Genomic DNA, 21,068 nt, shown 5'->3' on the forward strand with positions numbered 1-21,068 from the left:
TCCTCTACTCAATATTGCTGATCTTTGAAATACTGAATGTTCTCCTGTTTTAGGTACATTTGGCATTTTTGAGTTTGCTGATGCTTTTATGTTTGGCCGGTTAGCTCAGTTGGTTAGAGCGTGGTGCTAATAACACAACAAGAAAAAGCACATGGGTTCGATCCCCATACGGGCCATGTGCTTTTTCTTGTTGTCCTACAAGAAATGCCAAGAAGGGATTTTATCCAGCGGCAAAGTGCATGAAGTGTGGGATGAATGCATTGGCTACAGTAAGCAGCCCTTGAAACTTGCTAGAGAACATCATAGACACATACAAAACAGAGAATTTTTAAATCCATGTTAGGAATAAACAAAAATGTCATCCTTTGGCTGATGCAGCATTTCTCTATATGGCATACATAGAAAACTTTTTCTCAAATATAGCAATATGGCAAATCTAAGAAATGCTAAGGCAAATTAATCAATCAGGACATTTATTTGGTGATTGAATCTACTATGGGGGACTAAGTTTTAAGAAGAGAAGAAGAACAGACCTTTACTCTCATTAGTGCACACTGAAGAAGAAAATTCTTAAAACCAGAATATCTTAAAACCATAGCACAAGTGATGGATCACTGCATTCTTATTGCAACTTTTCCTATTTTCAAATGTTTGACAAACATCTCTCCAGTTGAAAACTGATTTGAAACAGTTTCAAAATTAGTTTGGAGTAAAGAATCCACTGAAGATGATGGGATTTATACAAAGTTTAAATATAGATAAGCTATCCTAAAATTCAACTTTAAGGAAATTGAACAAAGTTAGGTCCCACCAAGATTTGAAATCAGATTACTGGATTCAAAGTCCAAAGTGCTCACCATTACACCATGGAACCTATTGTTCGAGAGTCTTCCTCTACTCAATATTGCTGATCTTTGAAATACTGAATGTTCTCCTGTTTTAGGTACATTTGGCATTTTTGTGTTTGCTGATGCTTTTATGTTTGGCCGGTTAGCTCAGTTGGTTAGAGCATGGTGCTAATAACGCCAAGGTCATTTGTTCGATCCCCATACGGGCCATGTGCTTTTTCTTGTTGTCCTACAAGAAATGCCAAGAAGGGATTTTATCCAGCGGCAAAGTGCATGAAGTGTGGGATGAATGCATTGGCTACAGTAAGCAGCCCTTGAAACTTGCTAGAGAACATCATAGACACATACAAAACAGAGAATTTTTAAATCCATGTTAGGAATAAACAAAAATGTCATCCTTTGGCTGATGCAGCATTTCTCTATATGGCATACATAGAAAACTTTTTCTCAAATATAGCAATATGGCAAATCTAAGAAATGCTAAGGCAAATTAATCAATCAGGACATTTATTTGGTGATTGAATCTACTATGGGGGACTAAGTTTTAAGAAGAGAAGAAGAACAGACCTTTACTCTCATTAGTGCACACTGAAGAAGAAAATTCTTAAAACCAGAATATCTTAAAACCATAGCACAAGTGATGGATCACTGCATTCTTATTGCAACTTTTCCTATTTCCAAATGTTTGACAAACATCTCTCCAGTTGAAACCTGATTTGAAACAGCTTCAAAATTAGTTTGGAGTAAAAAAACCACTGAAGATGATGGGATTTATACAAAGTTTAAATATAGATAAGCTATCCTAAAATTCAACTTTAAGGAAATTGAACAAAGTTAGGTCCCACCAAGATTTGAAATCAGATTACTGGATTCAAAGTCCAAAGTGCTCACCATTACACCATGGAACCCATTATTCGAGAGTCTTCCTCTACTCAATATTGCTGATCTTTGAAATACTGAATGTTCTCCTGTTTTAGGTACATTTGGCATTTTTGTGTTTGCTGATGCTTTTATGTTTGGCCGGTTAGCTCAGTTGGTTAGAGCATGGTGCTAATAACGCCAAGGTCATTTGTTCGATCCCCATACGGGCCATGTGCTTTTTCTTGTTGTCCTACAAGAAATGCCAAGAAGGGATTTTATCCAGCGGCAAAGTGCATGAAGTGTGGGATGAATGCATTGGCTACAGTAAGCAGCCCTTGAAACTTGCTAGAGAACATCATAGACACATACAAAACAGAGAATTTTTAAATCCATGTTAGGAATAAACAAAAATGTCATCCTTTGGCTGATGCAGCATTTCTCTATATGGCATACATAGAAAACTTTTTCTCAAATATAGCAATATGGCAAATCTAAGAAATGCTAAGGCAAATTAATCAATCAGGACATTTATTTGGTGATTGAATCTACTATGGGGGACTAAGTTTTAAGAAGAGAAGAAGAACAGACCTTTACTCTCATTAGTGCACACTGAAGAAGAAAATTCTTAAAACCAGAATATCTTAAAACCATAGCACAAGTGATGGATCACTGCATTCTTATTGCAACTTTTCCTATTTCCAAATGTTTGACAAACATCTCTCCAGTTGAAACCTGATTTGAAACAGCTTCAAAATTAGTTTGGAGTAAAAAAACCACTGAAGATGATGGGATTTATACAAAGTTTAAATATAGATAAGCTATCCTAAAATTCAACTTTAAGGAAATTGAACAAAGTTAGGTCCCACCAAGATTTGAAATCAGATTACTGGATTCAAAGTCCAAAGTGCTCACCATTACACCATGGAACCCATTATTCGAGAGTCTTCCTCTACTCAATATTGCTGATCTTTGAAATACTGAATGTTCTCCTGTTTTAGGTACATTTGGCATTTTTGAGTTTGCTGATGCTTTTATGTTTGGCCGGTTAGCTCAGTTGGTTAGAGCGTGGTGCTAATAACACCAAGGTCATGGGTTCGATCCCCATACGGGCCATGTGCTTTTTCTTGTTGTCCTACAAGAAATGCCAAGAAGGGATTTTATCCAGTGCATGAAGTGTGGGATGAATGCATTGGCTACAGTTAGCAGCCCTTGAAGCTTGATAGAGAACATCATAGACACAGACAAAACAGAGAATTTTTAAATCCATGTTAGGAATAAACAAAAATGTCATCCTTTGGCTGATGCAGCATTTCTCTATATGGCATACATAGAAAATTTTTTCTCAAATATAGCAATATGGCAAATCTAAGAAATGCTAAGGCTAATTAATCAATCAGGACATTTATTTGGTGATTGAATCTACTATGGGGGACTAAGTTTTAAGAAGAGAAGAAGAACAGACCTTTACTCTCATTAGTGCACACTGAAGAAGAAAATTCTTAAAACCAGAATATCTTAAAACCATAGCACAAGTGATGGATCACTGCATTCTTATTGCAACTTTTCCTATTTTCAAATGTTTGACAAACATCTCTCCAGTTGAAAACTGATTTGAAACAGTTTCAAAATTAGTTTGGAGTAAAGAAACCACTGAAGATGATGGGATTTATACAAAGTTTAAATATAGATAAGCTATCCTAAAATTCAACTTTAAGGAAATTGAACAAAGTTAGGTCCCACCAAGATTTGAAATCAGATTACTGGATTCAAAGTCCAAAGTGCTCACCATTACACCATGGAACCTATTGTTCGAGAGTCTTCCTCTACTCAATATTGCTGATCTTTGAAATACTGAATGTTCTCCTGTTTTAGGTACATTTGGCATTTTTGTGTTTGCTGATGCTTTTATGTTTGGCCGGTTAGCTCAGTTGGTTAGAGCGTGGTGCTAATAACGCCAAGGTCATGTGTTTGATCCCCATACGGGCCATGTGCTTTTTCTTGTTGTCCTACAAGAAATGCCAAGAAGGGATTTTATCCAGCGGCAAAGTGCATGAAGTGTGGGATGAATGCATTGGCTACAGTAAGCAGCCCTTGAAACTTGCTAGAGAACATCATAGACACATACAAAACAGAGAATTTTTAAATCCATGTTAGGAATAAACAAAAATGTCATCCTTTGGCTGATGCAGCATTTCTCTATATGGCATACATAGAAAACTTTTTCTCAAATATAGCAATATGGCAAATCTAAGAAATGCTAAGGCAAATTAATCAATCAGGACATTTATTTGGTGATTGAATCTACTATGGGGGACTAAGTTTTAAGAAGAGAAGAAGAAGAACAGACCTTTACTCTCATTAGTGCACACTGAAGAAGAAAATTCTTAAAACCAGAATATCTTAAAACCATAGCACAAGTGATGGATCACTGCATTCTTATTGCAACTTTTCCTATTTCCAAATGTTTGACAAACATCTCTCCAGTTGAAACCTGATTTGAAACAGCTTCAAAATTAGTTTGGAGTAAAAAAACCACTGAAGATGATGGGATTTATACAAAGTTTAAATATAGATAAGCTATCCTAAAATTCAACTTTAAGGAAATTGAACAAAGTTAGGTCCCACAAAGATTTGAAATCAGATTACTGGATTCAAAGTCCAAAGTGCTCACCATTACACCATGGAACCCATTATTCGAGAGTCTTCCTCTACTCAATATTGCTGATCTTTGAAATACTGAATGTTCTCCTGTTTTAGGTACATTTGGCATTTTTGAGTTTGCTGATGCTTTTATGTTTGGCCGGTTAGCTCAGTTGGTTAGAGCGTGGTGCTAATAACACCAAGGTCATGGGTTCGATCCCCATACGGGCCATGTGCTTTTTCTTGTTGTCCTACAAGAAATGCCAAGAAGGGATTTTATCCAGTGCATGAAGTGTGGGATGAATGCATTGGCTACAGTTAGCAGCCCTTGAAGCTTAGACACATACAAAACAGAGAATTTTTAAATCCATGTTAGGAATAAAGAAAAATGTCATCCTTTGGCTGATGCAGCATTTCTCTATATGGCATACATAGAAAACTTTTTCTCAAATATAGCAATATGGCAATTCTAAGAAATGCTAAGGCTAATTAATCAATCAGGACATTTATTTGGTGATTGAATCTACTATGGGGGACTAAGTTTTAAGAAGAGAAGAAGAACAGACCTTTACTCTCATTAGTGCACACTGAAGAAGAAAATTCTTAAAACCAGAATATCTTAAAACCATAGCACAAGTGATGGATCACTGCATTCTTATTGCAACTTTTCCTATTTTCAAATGTTTGACAAACATCTCTCCAGTTGAAAACTGATTTGAAACAGCTTCAAAATTAGTTTGGAGTAAAGAAACCACTGAAGATGATGGGATTTATACAAAGTTTAAATATAGATAAGCTATCCTAAAATTCAACTTTAAGGAAATTGAACAAAGTTAGGTCCCACCAAGATTTGAAATCAGATTACTGGATTCAAAGTCCAAAGTGCTCACCATTACACCATGGAACCCATTGTTCGAGAGTCTTCCTCTACTCAATATTGCTGATCTTTGAAATACTGAATGTTCTCCTGTTTTAGGTACATTTGGCATTTTTGAGTTTGCTGATGCTTTTATGTTTGGCCGGTTAGCTCAGTTGGTTAGAGCGTGGTGCTAATAACACCAAGGTCATGGGTTCGATCCCCATACGGGCCATGTGCTTTTTCTTGTTGTCCTACAAGAAATGCCAAGAAGGGATTTTATCCAGTGCATGAAGTGTGGGATGAATGCATTGGCTACAGTTAGCAGCCCTTGAAGCTTGCTAGAGAACATCATAGACACATACAAAACAGAGAATTTTTAAATCCATGTTAGGAATAAAGAAAAATGTCATCCTTTGGCTGATGCAGCATTTCTCTATATGGCATACATAGAAAACTTTTTCTCAAATATAGCAATATGGCAAATCTAAGAAATGCTAAGGCTAATTAATCAATCAGGACATTTATTTGGTGATTGAATCTACTATGGGGGACTAAGTTTTAAGAAGAGAAGAAGAACAGACCTTTACTCTCATTAGTGCACACTGAAGAAGAAAATTCTTAAAACCAGAATATCTTAAAACCATAGCACAAGTGATGGATCACTGCATTCTTATTGCAACTTTTCCTATTTTCAAATGTTTGACAAACATCTCTCCAGTTGAAAACTGATTTGAAACAGCTTCAAAATTAGTTTGGAGTAAAGAAACCACTGAAGATGATGGGATTTATACAAAGTTTAAATATAGATAAGCTATCCTAAAATTCAACTTTAAGGAAATTGAACAAAGTTAGGTCCCACCAAGATTTGAAATCAGATTACTGGATTCAAAGTCCAAAGTGCTCACCATTACACCATGGAACCCATTGTTCGAGAGTCTTCCTCTACTCAATATTGCTGATCTTTGAAATACTGAATGTTCTCCTGTTTTAGGTACATTTGGCATTTTTGAGTTTGCTGATGCTTTTATGTTTGGCCGGTTAGCTCAGTTGGTTAGAGCGTGGTGCTAATAACACCAAGGTCATGGGTTCGATCCCCATACGGGCCATGTGCTTTTTCTTGTTGTCCTACAAGAAATGCCAAGAAGGGATTTTATCCAGTGCATGAAGTGTGGGATGAATGCATTGGCTACAGTTAGCAGCCCTTGAAGCTTGCTAGAGAACATCATAGACACATACAAAACAGAGAATTTTTAAATCCATGTTAGGAATAAAGAAAAATGTCATCCTTTGGCTTATGCAGCATTTCTCTATATGGCATACATAGAAAACTTTTTCTCAAATATAGCAATATGGCAAATCTAAGAAATGCTAAGGCTAATTAATCAATCAGGACATTTATTTGGTGATTGAATCTACTATGGGGGACTAAGTTTTAAGAAGAGAAGAAGAACAGACCTTTACTCTCATTAGTGCACACTGAAGAAGAAAATTCTTAAAACCAGAATATCTTAAAACCATAGCACAAGTGATGGATCACTGCATTCTTATTGCAACTTTTCCTATTTTCAAATGTTTGACAAACATCTCTCCAGTTGAAAACTGATTTGAAACAGCTTCAAAATTAGTTTGGAGTAAAGAAACCACTGAAGATGATGGGATTTATACAAAGTTTAAATATAGATAAGCTATCCTAAAATTCAACTTTAAGGAAATTGAACAAAGTTAGGTCCCACCAAGATTTGAAATCAGATTACTGGATTCAAAGTCCAAAGTGCTCACCATTTCACCATGGAACCTATTGTTCGAGAGTCTTCCTCTACTCAATATTGCTGATCTTTGAAATACTGAATGTTCTCCTGTTTTAGGTACATTTGGCATTTTTGTGTTTGCTGATGCTTTTATGTTTGGCCGGTTAGCTCAGTTGGTTAGAGCATGGTGCTAATAACGCCAAGGTCATTTGTTCGATCCCCATACGGGCCATGTGCTTTTTCTTGTTGTCCTACAAGAAATGCCAAGAAGGGATTTTATCCAGCGGCAAAGTGCATGAAGTGTGGGATGAATGCATTGGCTACAGTAAGCAGCCCTTGAAACTTGCTAGAGAACATCATAGACACATACAAAACAGAGAATTTTTAAATCCATGTTAGGAATAAACAAAAATGTCATCCTTTGGCTGATGCAGCATTTCTCTATATGGCATACATAGAAAACTTTTTCTCAAATATAGCAATATGGCAAATCTAAGAAATGCTAAGGCAAATTAATCAATCAGGACATTTATTTGGTGATTGAATCTACTATGGGGGACTAAGTTTTAAGAAGAGAAGAAGAACAGACCTTTACTCTCATTAGTGCACACTGAAGAAGAAAATTCTTAAAACCAGAATATCTTAAAACCATAGCACAAGTGATGGATCACTGCATTCTTATTGCAACTTTTCCTATTTCCAAATGTTTGACAAACATCTCTCCAGTTGAAACCTGATTTGAAACAGCTTCAAAATTAGTTTGGAGTAAAAAAACCACTGAAGATGATGGGATTTATACAAAGTTTAAATATAGATAAGCTATCCTAAAATTCAACTTTAAGGAAATTGAACAAAGTTAGGTCCCACCAAGATTTGAAATCAGATTACTGGATTCAAAGTCCAAAGTGCTCACCATTACACCATGGAACCCATTATTCGAGAGTCTTCCTCTACTCAATATTGCTGATCTTTGAAATACTGAATGTTCTCCTGTTTTAGGTACATTTGGCATTTTTGTGTTTGCTGATGCTTTTATGTTTGGCCGGTTAGCTCAGTTGGTTAGAGCATGGTGCTAATAACGCCAAGGTCATTTGTTCGATCCCCATACGGGCCATGTGCTTTTTCTTGTTGTCCTACAAGAAATGCCAAGAAGGGATTTTATCCAGCGGCAAAGTGCATGAAGTGTGGGATGAATGCATTGGCTACAGTAAGCAGCCCTTGAAACTTGCTAGAGAACATCATAGACACATACAAAACAGAGAATTTTTAAATCCATGTTAGGAATAAACAAAAATGTCATCCTTTGGCTGATGCAGCATTTCTCTATATGGCATACATAGAAAACTTTTTCTCAAATATAGCAATATGGCAAATCTAAGAAATGCTAAGGCAAATTAATCAATCAGGACATTTATTTGGTGATTGAATCTACTATGGGGGACTAAGTTTTAAGAAGAGAAGAAGAACAGACCTTTACTCTCATTAGTGCACACTGAAGAAGAAAATTCTTAAAACCAGAATATCTTAAAACCATAGCACAAGTGATGGATCACTGCATTCTTATTGCAACTTTTCCTATTTCCAAATGTTTGACAAACATCTCTCCAGTTGAAACCTGATTTGAAACAGCTTCAAAATTAGTTTGGAGTAAAAAAACCACTGAAGATGATGGGATTTATACAAAGTTTAAATATAGATAAGCTATCCTAAAATTCAACTTTAAGGAAATTGAACAAAGTTAGGTCCCACCAAGATTTGAAATCAGATTACTGGATTCAAAGTCCAAAGTGCTCACCATTACACCATGGAACCCATTATTCGAGAGTCTTCCTCTACTCAATATTGCTGATCTTTGAAATACTGAATGTTCTCCTGTTTTAGGTACATTTGGCATTTTTGAGTTTGCTGATGCTTTTATGTTTGGCCGGTTAGCTCAGTTGGTTAGAGCGTGGTGCTAATAACACCAAGGTCATGGGTTCGATCCCCATACGGGCCATGTGCTTTTTCTTGTTGTCCTACAAGAAATGCCAAGAAGGGATTTTATCCAGTGCATGAAGTGTGGGATGAATGCATTGGCTACAGTTAGCAGCCCTTGAAGCTTGATAGAGAACATCATAGACACAGACAAAACAGAGAATTTTTAAATCCATGTTAGGAATAAACAAAAATGTCATCCTTTGGCTGATGCAGCATTTCTCTATATGGCATACATAGAAAATTTTTTCTCAAATATAGCAATATGGCAAATCTAAGAAATGCTAAGGCTAATTAATCAATCAGGACATTTATTTGGTGATTGAATCTACTATGGGGGACTAAGTTTTAAGAAGAGAAGAAGAACAGACCTTTACTCTCATTAGTGCACACTGAAGAAGAAAATTCTTAAAACCAGAATATCTTAAAACCATAGCACAAGTGATGGATCACTGCATTCTTATTGCAACTTTTCCTATTTTCAAATGTTTGACAAACATCTCTCCAGTTGAAAACTGATTTGAAACAGTTTCAAAATTAGTTTGGAGTAAAGAAACCACTGAAGATGATGGGATTTATACAAAGTTTAAATATAGATAAGCTATCCTAAAATTCAACTTTAAGGAAATTGAACAAAGTTAGGTCCCACCAAGATTTGAAATCAGATTACTGGATTCAAAGTCCAAAGTGCTCACCATTACACCATGGAACCTATTGTTCGAGAGTCTTCCTCTACTCAATATTGCTGATCTTTGAAATACTGAATGTTCTCCTGTTTTAGGTACATTTGGCATTTTTGTGTTTGCTGATGCTTTTATGTTTGGCCGGTTAGCTCAGTTGGTTAGAGCGTGGTGCTAATAACGCCAAGGTCATGTGTTTGATCCCCATACGGGCCATGTGCTTTTTCTTGTTGTCCTACAAGAAATGCAAAGAAGGGATTTTATCCAGCGGCAAAGTGCATGAAGTGTGGGATGAATGCATTGGCTACAGTTAGCAGCCCTTGAAACTTGCTAGAGAACATCATAGACACATACAAAACAGAGAATTTTTAAATCCATGTTAGGAATAAACAAAAATGTCATCCTTTGGCTGATGCAGCATTTCTCTATATGGCATACATAGAAAACTTTTTCTCAAATATAGCAATATGGCAAATCTAAGAAATGCTAAGGCAAATTAATCAATCAGGACATTTATTTGGTGATTGAATCTACTATGGGGGACGAAGTTTTAAGAAGAGAAGAAGAACAGACCTTTACTCTCATTAGTGCACACTGAAGAAGAAAATTCTTAAAACCAGAATATCTTAAAACCATAGCACAAGTGATGGATCACTGCATTCTTATTGCAACTTTTCCTATTTTCAAATGTTTGACAAACATCTCTCCAGTTGAAAACTGATTTGAAACAGTTTCAAAATTAGTTTGGAGTAAAGAATCCACTGAAGATGATGGGATTTATACAAAGTTTAAATATAGATAAGCTATCCTAAAATTCAACTTTAAGGAAATTGAACAAAGTTAGGTCCCACCAAGATTTGAAATCAGATTACTGGATTCAAAGTCCAAAGTGCTCACCATTACACCATGGAACCTATTGTTCGAGAGTCTTCCTCTACTCAATATTGCTGATCTTTGAAATACTGAATGTTCTCCTGTTTTAGGTACATTTGGCATTTTTGTGTTTGCTGATGCTTTTATGTTTGGCCGGTTAGCTCAGTTGGTTAGAGCATGGTGCTAATAACGCCAAGGTCATTTGTTCGATCCCCATACGGGCCATGTGCTTTTTCTTGTTGTCCTACAAGAAATGCCAAGAAGGGATTTTATCCAGCGGCAAAGTGCATGAAGTGTGGGATGAATGCATTGGCTACAGTAAGCAGCCCTTGAAACTTGCTAGAGAACATCATAGACACATACAAAACAGAGAATTTTTAAATCCATGTTAGGAATAAACAAAAATGTCATCCTTTGGCTGATGCAGCATTTCTCTATATGGCATACATAGAAAACTTTTTCTCAAATATAGCAATATGGCAAATCTAAGAAATGCTAAGGCAAATTAATCAATCAGGACATTTATTTGGTGATTGAATCTACTATGGGGGACTAAGTTTTAAGAAGAGAAGAAGAACAGACCTTTACTCTCATTAGTGCACACTGAAGAAGAAAATTCTTAAAACCAGAATATCTTAAAACCATAGCACAAGTGATGGATCACTGCATTCTTATTGCAACTTTTCCTATTTCCAAATGTTTGACAAACATCTCTCCAGTTGAAACCTGATTTGAAACAGCTTCAAAATTAGTTTGGAGTAAAAAAACCACTGAAGATGATGGGATTTATACAAAGTTTAAATATAGATAAGCTATCCTAAAATTCAACTTTAAGGAAATTGAACAAAGTTAGGTCCCACCAAGATTTGAAATCAGATTACTGGATTCAAAGTCCAAAGTGCTCACCATTACACCATGGAACCCATTATTCGAGAGTCTTCCTCTACTCAATATTGCTGATCTTTGAAATACTGAATGTTCTCCTGTTTTAGGTACATTTGGCATTTTTGTGTTTGCTGATGCTTTTATGTTTGGCCGGTTAGCTCAGTTGGTTAGAGCATGGTGCTAATAACGCCAAGGTCATTTGTTCGATCCCCATACGGGCCATGTGCTTTTTCTTGTTGTCCTACAAGAAATGCCAAGAAGGGATTTTATCCAGCGGCAAAGTGCATGAAGTGTGGGATGAATGCATTGGCTACAGTAAGCAGCCCTTGAAACTTGCTAGAGAACATCATAGACACATACAAAACAGAGAATTTTTAAATCCATGTTAGGAATAAACAAAAATGTCATCCTTTGGCTGATGCAGCATTTCTCTATATGGCATACATAGAAAACGTTTTCTCAAATATAGCAATATGGCAAATCTAAGAAATGCAAATTAATCAATCAGGACATTTATTTGGTGATTGAATCTACTATGGGGGACTAAGTTTTAAGAAGAGAAGAAGAACAGACCTTTACTCTCATTAGTGCACACTGAAGAAGAAAATTCTTAAAACCAGAATATCTTAAAACCATAGCACAAGTGATGGATCACTGCATTCTTATTGCAACTTTTCCTATTTCCAAATGTTTGACAAACATCTCTCCAGTTGAAACCTGATTTGAAACAGCTTCAAAATTAGTTTGGAGTAAAAAAACCACTGAAGATGATGGGATTTATACAAAGTTTAAATATAGATAAGCTATCCTAAAATTCAACTTTAAGGAAATTGAACAAAGTTAGGTCCCACCAAGATTTGAAATCAGATTACTGGATTCAAAGTCCAAAGTGCTCACCATTACACCATGGAACCCATTATTCGAGAGTCTTCCTCTACTCAATATTGCTGATCTTTGAAATACTGAATGTTCTCCTGTTTTAGGTACATTTGGCATTTTTGAGTTTGCTGATGCTTTTATGTTTGGCCGGTTAGCTCAGTTGGTTAGAGTGTGGTGCTAATAACACCAAGGTCATGGGTTCGATCCCCATACGGGCCATGTGCTTTTTCTTGTTGTCCTACAAGAAATGCCAAGAAGGGATTTTATCCAGTGCATGAAGTGTGGGATGAATGCATTGGCTACAGTTAGCAGCCCTTGAAGCTTGATAGAGAACATCATAGACACAGACAAAACAGAGAATTTTTAAATCCATGTTAGGAATAAACAAAAATGTCATCCTTTGGCTGATGCAGCATTTCTCTATATGGCATACATAGAAAATTTTTTCTCAAATATAGCAATATGGCAAATCTAAGAAATGCTAAGGCTAATTAATCAATCAGGACATTTATTTGGTGATTGAATCTACTATGGGGGACTAAGTTTTAAGAAGAGAAGAAGAACAGACCTTTACTCTCATTAGTGCACACTGAAGAAGAAAATTCTTAAAACCAGAATATCTTAAAACCATAGCACAAGTGATGGATCACTGCATTCTTATTGCAACTTTTCCTATTTTCAAATGTTTGACAAACATCTCTCCAGTTGAAAACTGATTTGAAACAGTTTCAAAATTAGTTTGGAGTAAAGAAACCACTGAAGATGATGGGATTTATACAAAGTTTAAATATAGATAAGCTATCCTAAAATTCAACTTTAAGGAAATTGAACAAAGTTAGGTCCCACCAAGATTTGAAATCAGATTACTGGATTCAAAGTCCAAAGTGCTCACCATTACACCATGGAACCTATTGTTCGAGAGTCTTCCTCTACTCAATATTGCTGATCTTTGAAATACTGAATGTTCTCCTGTTTTAGGTACATTTGGCATTTTTGTGTTTGCTGATGCTTTTATGTTTGGCCGGTTAGCTCAGTTGGTTAGAGCATGGTGCTAATAACGCCAAGGTCATTTGTTTGATCCCCATACAGGCCATGTGCTTTTTCTTGTTGTCCTACAAGAAATGCCAAGAAGGGATTTTATCCAGCGGCAAAGTGCATGAAGTGTGGGATGAATGCATTGGCTACAGTAAGCAGCCCTTGAAACTTGCTAGAGAACATCATAGACACATACAAAACAGAGAATTTTTAAATCCATGTTAGGAATAAACAAAAATGTCATCCTTTGGCTGATGCAGCATTTCTCTATATGGCATACATAGAAAACTTTTTCTCAAATATAGCAATATGGCAAATCTAAGAAATGCTAAGGCAAATTAATCAATCAGGACATTTATTTGGTGATTGAATCTACTATGGGGGACTAAGTTTTAAGAAGAGAAGAAGAACAGACCTTTACTCTCATTAGTGCTCTCTGAAGAAGAAAATTCTTAAAACCAGAATATCTTAAAACCATAGCACAAGTGATGGATCACTGCATTCTTATTGCAAATTTTCCTATTTCCAAATGTTTGACAAACATCTCTCCAGTTGAAAACTGATTTGAAACAGTTTCAAAATTAGTTTGGAGTAAAGAAACCACTGAAGATGATTGGATTTATACAAAGTTTAAATATAGATAAGCTATCCTAAAATTCAACTTTAAGGAATTTGAACAAAGTTAGGTCCCACCAAGATTTGAAATCAGATTACTGGATTCAAAGTCCAAAGTGCTCACCATTACACCATGGAACCTATTGTTCGAGAGTCTTCCTCTACTCAATATTGCTGATCTTTGAAATACTGAATGTTCTCCTGTTTTAGGTACATTTGGCATTTTTGTGTTTGCTGATGCTTTTATGTTTGGGCGGTTAGCTCAGTTGGTTAGAGCGTGGTGCTAATAACGCCAAGGTCATGTGTTTGATCCCCATACGGGCCATGTGCTTTTTCTTGTTGTCCTACAAGAAATGCCAAGAAGGGATTTTATCCAGTGCATGAAGTGTGGGATGAATGCATTGGCTACAGTTAGCAGCCCTTGAAGCTTGATAGAGAACATCATAGACACAGACAAAACAGAGAATTTTTAAATCCATGTTAGGAATAAACAAAAATGTCATCCTTTGGCTGATGCAGCATTTCTCTATATGGCATACATAGAAAACTTTTTCTCAAATATAGCAATATGGCAAATCTAAGAAATGCTAAGGCTAATTAATCAATCAGGACATTTATTTGGTGATTGAATCTACTATGGGGGACTAAGTTTTAAGAAGAGAAGAAGAACAGACCTTTACTCTCATTAGTGCACACTGAAGAAGAAAATTCTTAAAACCAGAATATCTTAAAACCATAGCACAAGTGATGGATCACTGCATTCTTATTGCAACTTTTCCTATTTTCAAATGTTTGACAAACATCTCTCCAGTTGAAAACTGATTTGAAACAGTTTCAAAATTAGTTTGGAGTAAAGAAACCACTGAAGATGATGGGATTTATACAAAGTTTAAATATAGATAAGCTATCCTAAAATTCAACTTTAAGGAAATTGAACAAAGTTAGGTCCCACCAAGATTTGAAATCAGATTACTGGATTCAAAGTCCAAAGTGCTCACCATTACACCATGGAACCTATTGTTCGAGAGTCTTCCTCTACTCAATATTGCTGATCTTTGAAATACTGAATGTTCTCCTGTTTTAGGTACATTTGGCATTTTTGTGTTTGCTGATGCTTTTATGTTTGGCCGGTTAGCTCAGTTGGTTAGAGCATGGTGCTAATAACGCCAAGGTCATTTGTTTGATCCCCATACAGGCCATGTGCTTTTTCTTGTTGTCCTACAAGAAATGCCAAGAAGGGATTTTATCCAGCGGCAAAGTGCATGAAGTGTGGGATGAATGCATTGGCTACAGTAAGCAGCCCTTGAAACTTGCTAGAGAACATCATAGACACATACAAAACAGAGAATTTTTAAATCCATGTTAGGAATAAACAAAAATGTCATCCTTTGGCTGATGCAGCATTTCTCTATATGGCATACATAGAAAACTTTTTCTCAAATATAGCAATATGGCAAATCTAAGAAATGCTAAGGCAAATTAATCAATCAGGACATTTATTTGGTGATTGAATCTACTATGGGGGACTAAGTTTTAAGAAGAGAAGAAGAACAGACCTTTACTCTCATTAGTGCACACTGAAGAAGAAAATTCTTAAAACCAGAATATCTTAAAACCATAGCACAAGTGATGGATCACTGCATTCTTATTGCAACTTTTCCTATTTCCAAATGTTTGACAAACATCTCTCCAGTTGAAACCTGATTTGAAACAGCTTCAAAATTAGTTTGGAGTAAAAAAACCACTGAAGATGATGGGATTTATACAAAGTTTAAATATAGATAAGCTATCCTAAAATTCAACTTTAAGGAAATTGAACAAAGTTAGGTCCCACAAAGATTTGAAATCAGATTACTGGATTCAAAGTCCAAAGTGCTCACCATTACACCATGGAACCCATTATTCGAGAGTCTTCCTCTACTCAATATTGCTGATCTTTGAAATACTGAATGTTCTCCTGTTTTAGGTACATTTGGCATTTTTGAGTTTGCTGATGCTTTTATGTTTGGCCGGTTAGCTCAGTTGGTTAGAGCGTGGTGCTAATAACACCAAGGTCATGGGTTCGATCCCCATACGGGCCATGTGCTTTTTCTTGTTGTCCTACAAGAAATGCCAAGAAGGGATTTTATCCAGTGCATGAAGTGTGGGATGAATGCATTGGCTACAGTTAGCAGCCCTTGAAGCTTGCTAGAGAACATCATAGACACATACAAAACAGAGAATTTTTAAATCCATGTTAGGAATAAACAAAAATGTCATCCTTTGGCTGATGCAGCATTTCTCTATATGGCATACATAGAAAACTTTTTCTCAAATATAGCAATATGGCAATTCTAAGAAATGCTAAGGCTAATTAATCAATCAGGACATTTATTTGGTGATTGAATCTACTATGGGGGACTAAGTTTTAAGAAGAGAAGAAGAACAGACCTTTACTCTCATTAGTGCACACTGAAGAAGAAAATTCTTAAAACCAGAATATCTTAAAACCATAGCACAAGTGATGGATCACTGCATTCTTATTGCAACTTTTCCTATTTTCAAATGTTTGACAAACATCTCTCCAGTTGAAAACTGATTTGAAACAGCTTCAAAATTAGTTTGGAGTAAAGAAACCACTGAAGATGATGGGATTTATACAAAGTTTAAATATAGATAAGCTATCCTAAAATTCAACTTTAAGGAAATTGAACAAAGTTAGGTCCCACCAAGATTTGAAATCAGATTACTGGATTCAAAGTCCAAAGTGCTCACCATTACACCATGGAACCCATTGTTCGAGAGTCTTCCTCTACTCAATATTGCTGATCTTTGAAATACTGAATGTTCTCCTGTTTTAGGTACATTTGGCATTTTTGAGTTTGCTGATGCTTTTATGTTTGGCCGGTTAGCTCAGTTGGTTAGAGCATGGTGCTAATAACGCCAAGGTCATTTGTTCGATCCCCATACAGGCCATGTGCTTTTTCTTGTTGTCCTACAAGAAATGCCAAGAAGGGATTTTATCCAGCGGCAAAGTGCATGAAGTCTGGGATGAATGCATTGGCTACAGTTAGCAGCCCTTGAAACTTGCTAGAGAACATCATAGACACATACAAAACAGAGAATTTTTAAATCCATGTTAGGAATAAACAACAATGTCATCCTTTGGCTGATGCAGCATTTCTCTATATGGCATACATAGAAAACTTTTTCTCAAATATAGCAATATGGCAAATCTAAGAAATGCTAAGGCAAATTAATCAATCAGGACATTTATTTGGTGATTGAATCTACTATGGGGGACTAAGTTTTAAGAAGAGAAGAAGAACAGACCTTTACTCTCATTAGTGCTCTCTGAAGAAGAAAATTCTTAAAACCAGAATATCTTAAAACCATAGCACAAGTGATGGATCACTGCATTCTTATTGCAACTTTTCCTATTTCCAAATGTTTGACAAACATCTCTCCAGTTGAAAACTGATTTGAAACAGTTTCAAAATTAGTTTGGAGTAAAGAAACCACTGAAGATGATGGGATTTATACAAAGTTTAAATATAGATAAGCTATCCTAAAATTCAACTTTAAGGAAATTGAACAAAGTTAGGTCCCACCAAGATTTGAAATCAGATTACTGGATTCAAAGTCCAAAGTGCTCACCATTACACCATGGAACCTATTGTTCGAGAGTCTTCCTCTACTCAATATTGCTGATCTTTGAAATACTGAATGTTCTCCTGTTTTAGGTACATTTGGCATTTTTGTGTTTGCTGATGCTTTTATGTTTGGCCGGTTAGCTCAGTTGGTTAGAGCATGGTGCTAATAACGCCAAGGTCATTTGTTCGATCCCCATACAGGCCATGTGCTTTTTCTTGTTGTCCTACAAGAAATGCCAAGAAGGGATTTTATCCAGCGGCAAAGTGCATGAAGTCTGGGATGAATGCATTGGCTACAGTTAGCAGCCCTTGAAACTTGCTAGAGAACATCATAGACACATACAAAACAGAGAATTTTTAAATCCATGTTAGGAATAAACAACAATGTCATCCTTTGGCTGATGCAGCATTTCTCTATATGGCATACATAGAAAACTTTTTCTCAAATATAGCAATATGGCAAATCTAAGAAATGCTAAGGCAAATTAATCAATCAGGACATTTATTTGGTGATTGAATCTACTATGGGGGACTAAGTTTTAAGAAGAGAAGAAGAACAGACCTTTACTCTCATTAGTGCTCTCTGAAGAAGAAAATTCTTAAAACCAGAATATCTTAAAACCATAGCACAAGTGATGGATCACTGCATTCTTATTGCAACTTTTCCTATTTCCAAATGTTTGACAATCATCTCTCCAGTTGAAAACTGATTTGAAACAGTTTCAAAATTAGTTTGGAGTAAAGAAACCACTGAAGATGATGGGATTTATACAAAGTTTAAATATAGATAAGCTATCCTAAAATTCAACTTTAAGGAAATTGAACAAAGTTAGGTCCCACCAAGATTTGAAATCAGATTACTGGATTCAAAGTCCAAAGTGCTCACCATTACACCATGGAACCCATTGTTTGAGAGTCTTCCTCTACTCAATATTGCTGCTCTTTGAAATACTGAATGTTCTCCTGTTTTAGGTACATTTGGCATTTTTGAGTTTGCTGATGCTTTTATGTTTGGCCGGTTAGCTCAGTTGGTTAGAGCGTGGTGCTAATAACGCCAAGGTCATGTGTTTGATCCCCATACGGGCCATGTGCTTTTTCTTGTTGTCCTACAAGAAATGCAAAGAAGGGATTTTATCCAGCGGCAAAGTGCATGAAGTGTGGGATGAATGCATTGGCTACAGTTAGCAGCCCTTGAAACTTGCTAGAGAACATCATAGACACATACAAAACAGAGAATTTTTAAATCCATGTTAGGAATAAACAAAAATGTCATCCTTTGGCTGATGCAGCATTTCTCTATATGGCATACATAGAAAACTGTTTTTTTCAAAAATAGCAATATGGCAAATCTAAGAAATGCTAAGGCAAATTAATCAATCAGGACATTTATTTGGTGATTGAATCTACTATGGGGGACTAAGTTTTAAGAAGAGAAGAAGAACAGACCTTTACTCTCATTAGTGCACACTGAAGAAGAAAATTCTTAAAACCAGAATATCTTAAAACCATAGCACAAGTGATGGATCACTGCATTCTTATTGCAACTTTTCCTATTTTCAAATGTTTGACAAACAGCTCTCCAGTTGAAAACTGATTTGAAACAGTTTCAAAATTAGTTTGGAGTAAAGAAACCACTGAAGATGATGGGATTTATACAAAGTTTAAATATAGATAAGCTATCCTAAAATTCAACTTTAAGGAAATTGAACAAAGTTAGGTCCCACCAAGATTTGAAATCAGATTACTGGATTCAAAGTCCAAAGTGCTCACCATTACACCATGGAACCTATTGTTCGAGAGTCTTCCTCTACTCAATATTGCTGATCTTTGAAATACTGAATGTTCTCCTGTTTTAGGTACATTTGGCATTTTTGTGTTTGCTGATGCTTTTATGTTTGGCCGGTTAGCTCAGTTGGTTAGAGCATGGTGCTAATAACGCCAAGGTCATTTGTTCGATCCCCATACAGGCCATGTGCTTTTTCTTGTTGTCCTACAAGAAATGCCAAGAAGGGATTTTATCCAGCGGCAAAGTGCATGAAGTCTGGGATGAATGCATTGGCTACAGTTAGCAGCCCTTGAAGCTTGCTAGAGAACATCATAGACACATACAAAACAGAGAATTTTTAAATCCATGTTAGGAATAAACAAAAATGTCATCCTTTGGCTGATGCAGCATTTCTCTATATGGCATACATAGAAAACTTTTTCTCAAATATAGCAATATGGCAATTCTAAGAAATGCTAAGGCTAATTAATCAATCAGGACATTTATTTGGTGATTGAATCTACTATGGGGGACTAAGTTTTAAGAAGAGAAGAAGAACAGACCTTTACTCTCATTAGTGCACACTGAAGAAGAAAATTCTTAAAACCAGAATATCTTAAAACCATAGCACAAGTGATGGATCACTGCATTCTTATTGCAACTTTTCCTATTTTCAAATGTTTGACAAACATCTCTCCAGTTGAAAACTGATTTGAAACAGCTTCAAAATTAGTTTGGAGTAAAGAAACCACTGAAGATGATGGGATTTATACAAAGTTTAAATATAGATAAGCTATCCTAAAATTCAACTTTAAGGAAATTGAACAAAGTTAGGTCCCACCAAGATTTGAAATCAGATTACTGGATTCAAAGTCCAAAGTGCTCACCATTACACCATGGAACCCATTGTTCGAGAGTCTTCCTCTACTCAATATTGCTGATCTTTGAAATACTGAATGTTCTCCTGTTTTAGGTACATTTGGCATTTTTGAGTTTGCTGATGCTTTTATGTTTGGCCGGTTAGCTCAGTTGGTTAGAGCATGGTGCTAATAACGCCAAGGTCATTTGTTCGATCCCCATACAGGCCATGTGCTTTTTCTTGTTGTCCTACAAGAAATGCCAAGAAGGGATTTTATCCAGCGGCAAAGTGCATGAAGTCTGGGATGAATGCATTGGCTACAGTTAGCAGCCCTTGAAACTTGCTAGAGAACATCATAGACACATACAAAACAGAGAATTTTTAAATCCATGTTAGGAATAAACAAAAATGTCATCCTTTGGCTGATGCAGCATTTCTCTATATGGCATACATAGAAAACTTTTTCTCAAATATAGCAATATGGCAAATCTAAGAAATGCTAAGGCAAATTAATCAATCAGGACATTTATTTGGTGATTGAATCTACTATGGGGGACTAAGTTTTAAGAAGAGAAGAAGAACAGACCTTTACTCTCATTAGTGCTCTCTGAAGAAGAAAATTCTTAAAACCAGAATATCTTAAAACCATAGCACAAGTGATGGATCACTGCATTCTTATTGCAACTTTTCCTATTTCCAAATGTTTGACAAACATCTCTCCAGTTGAAAACTGATTTGAAACAGTTTCAAAATTAGTTTGGAGTAAAGAAACCACTGAAGATGATGGGATTTATACAAAGTTTAAATATAGATAAGCTATCCTAAAATTCAACTTTAAGGAAATTGAACAAAGTTAGGTCCCACCAAGATTTGAAATCAGATTACTGGATTCAAAGTCCAAAGTGCTCACCATTA

At 35.9% G+C, this 21,068-nt stretch overlaps 7 non-coding genes across 7 annotated transcripts; all 7 read left to right on the top strand.

Moving 5' to 3' along the window:
* The first annotated feature begins 2,748 nt into the window (after positions 1 to 2,748).
* On the top strand, positions 2,749 to 2,822 carry TRNAI-AAU (transfer RNA isoleucine (anticodon AAU)). The gene has a single exon. It is a non-coding gene; the product is annotated as a tRNA-Ile (tRNA).
* A 1,685-nt stretch (positions 2,823 to 4,507) lies between these two features.
* Positions 4,508 to 4,581, top strand: TRNAI-AAU (transfer RNA isoleucine (anticodon AAU)). Its single transcript has one exon. It is a non-coding gene; the product is annotated as a tRNA-Ile (tRNA).
* Positions 4,582 to 5,366: 785 nt separating this feature from the next.
* TRNAI-AAU (transfer RNA isoleucine (anticodon AAU)) lies at positions 5,367 to 5,440 on the top strand. The gene has a single exon. It is a non-coding gene; the product is annotated as a tRNA-Ile (tRNA).
* An 800-nt stretch (positions 5,441 to 6,240) lies between these two features.
* On the top strand, positions 6,241 to 6,314 carry TRNAI-AAU (transfer RNA isoleucine (anticodon AAU)). Its single transcript has one exon. It is a non-coding gene; the product is annotated as a tRNA-Ile (tRNA).
* Positions 6,315 to 8,878: 2,564 nt separating this feature from the next.
* Positions 8,879 to 8,952, top strand: TRNAI-AAU (transfer RNA isoleucine (anticodon AAU)). The gene has a single exon. It is a non-coding gene; the product is annotated as a tRNA-Ile (tRNA).
* Positions 8,953 to 12,392: 3,440 nt separating this feature from the next.
* Positions 12,393 to 12,466, top strand: TRNAI-AAU (transfer RNA isoleucine (anticodon AAU)). The gene has a single exon. It is a non-coding gene; the product is annotated as a tRNA-Ile (tRNA).
* Positions 12,467 to 15,904: 3,438 nt separating this feature from the next.
* TRNAI-AAU (transfer RNA isoleucine (anticodon AAU)) lies at positions 15,905 to 15,978 on the top strand. The gene has a single exon. It is a non-coding gene; the product is annotated as a tRNA-Ile (tRNA).
* Positions 15,979 to 21,068: the final 5,090 nt, after the last annotated feature.

The sequence above is a fragment of the Taudactylus pleione genome, unplaced genomic scaffold (genome assembly GCF_031769625.1).
Source record: "Taudactylus pleione unplaced genomic scaffold, aTauple2 ptg000085l, whole genome shotgun sequence".
Taxonomy (NCBI): domain Eukaryota; kingdom Metazoa; phylum Chordata; class Amphibia; order Anura; family Myobatrachidae; genus Taudactylus; species Taudactylus pleione.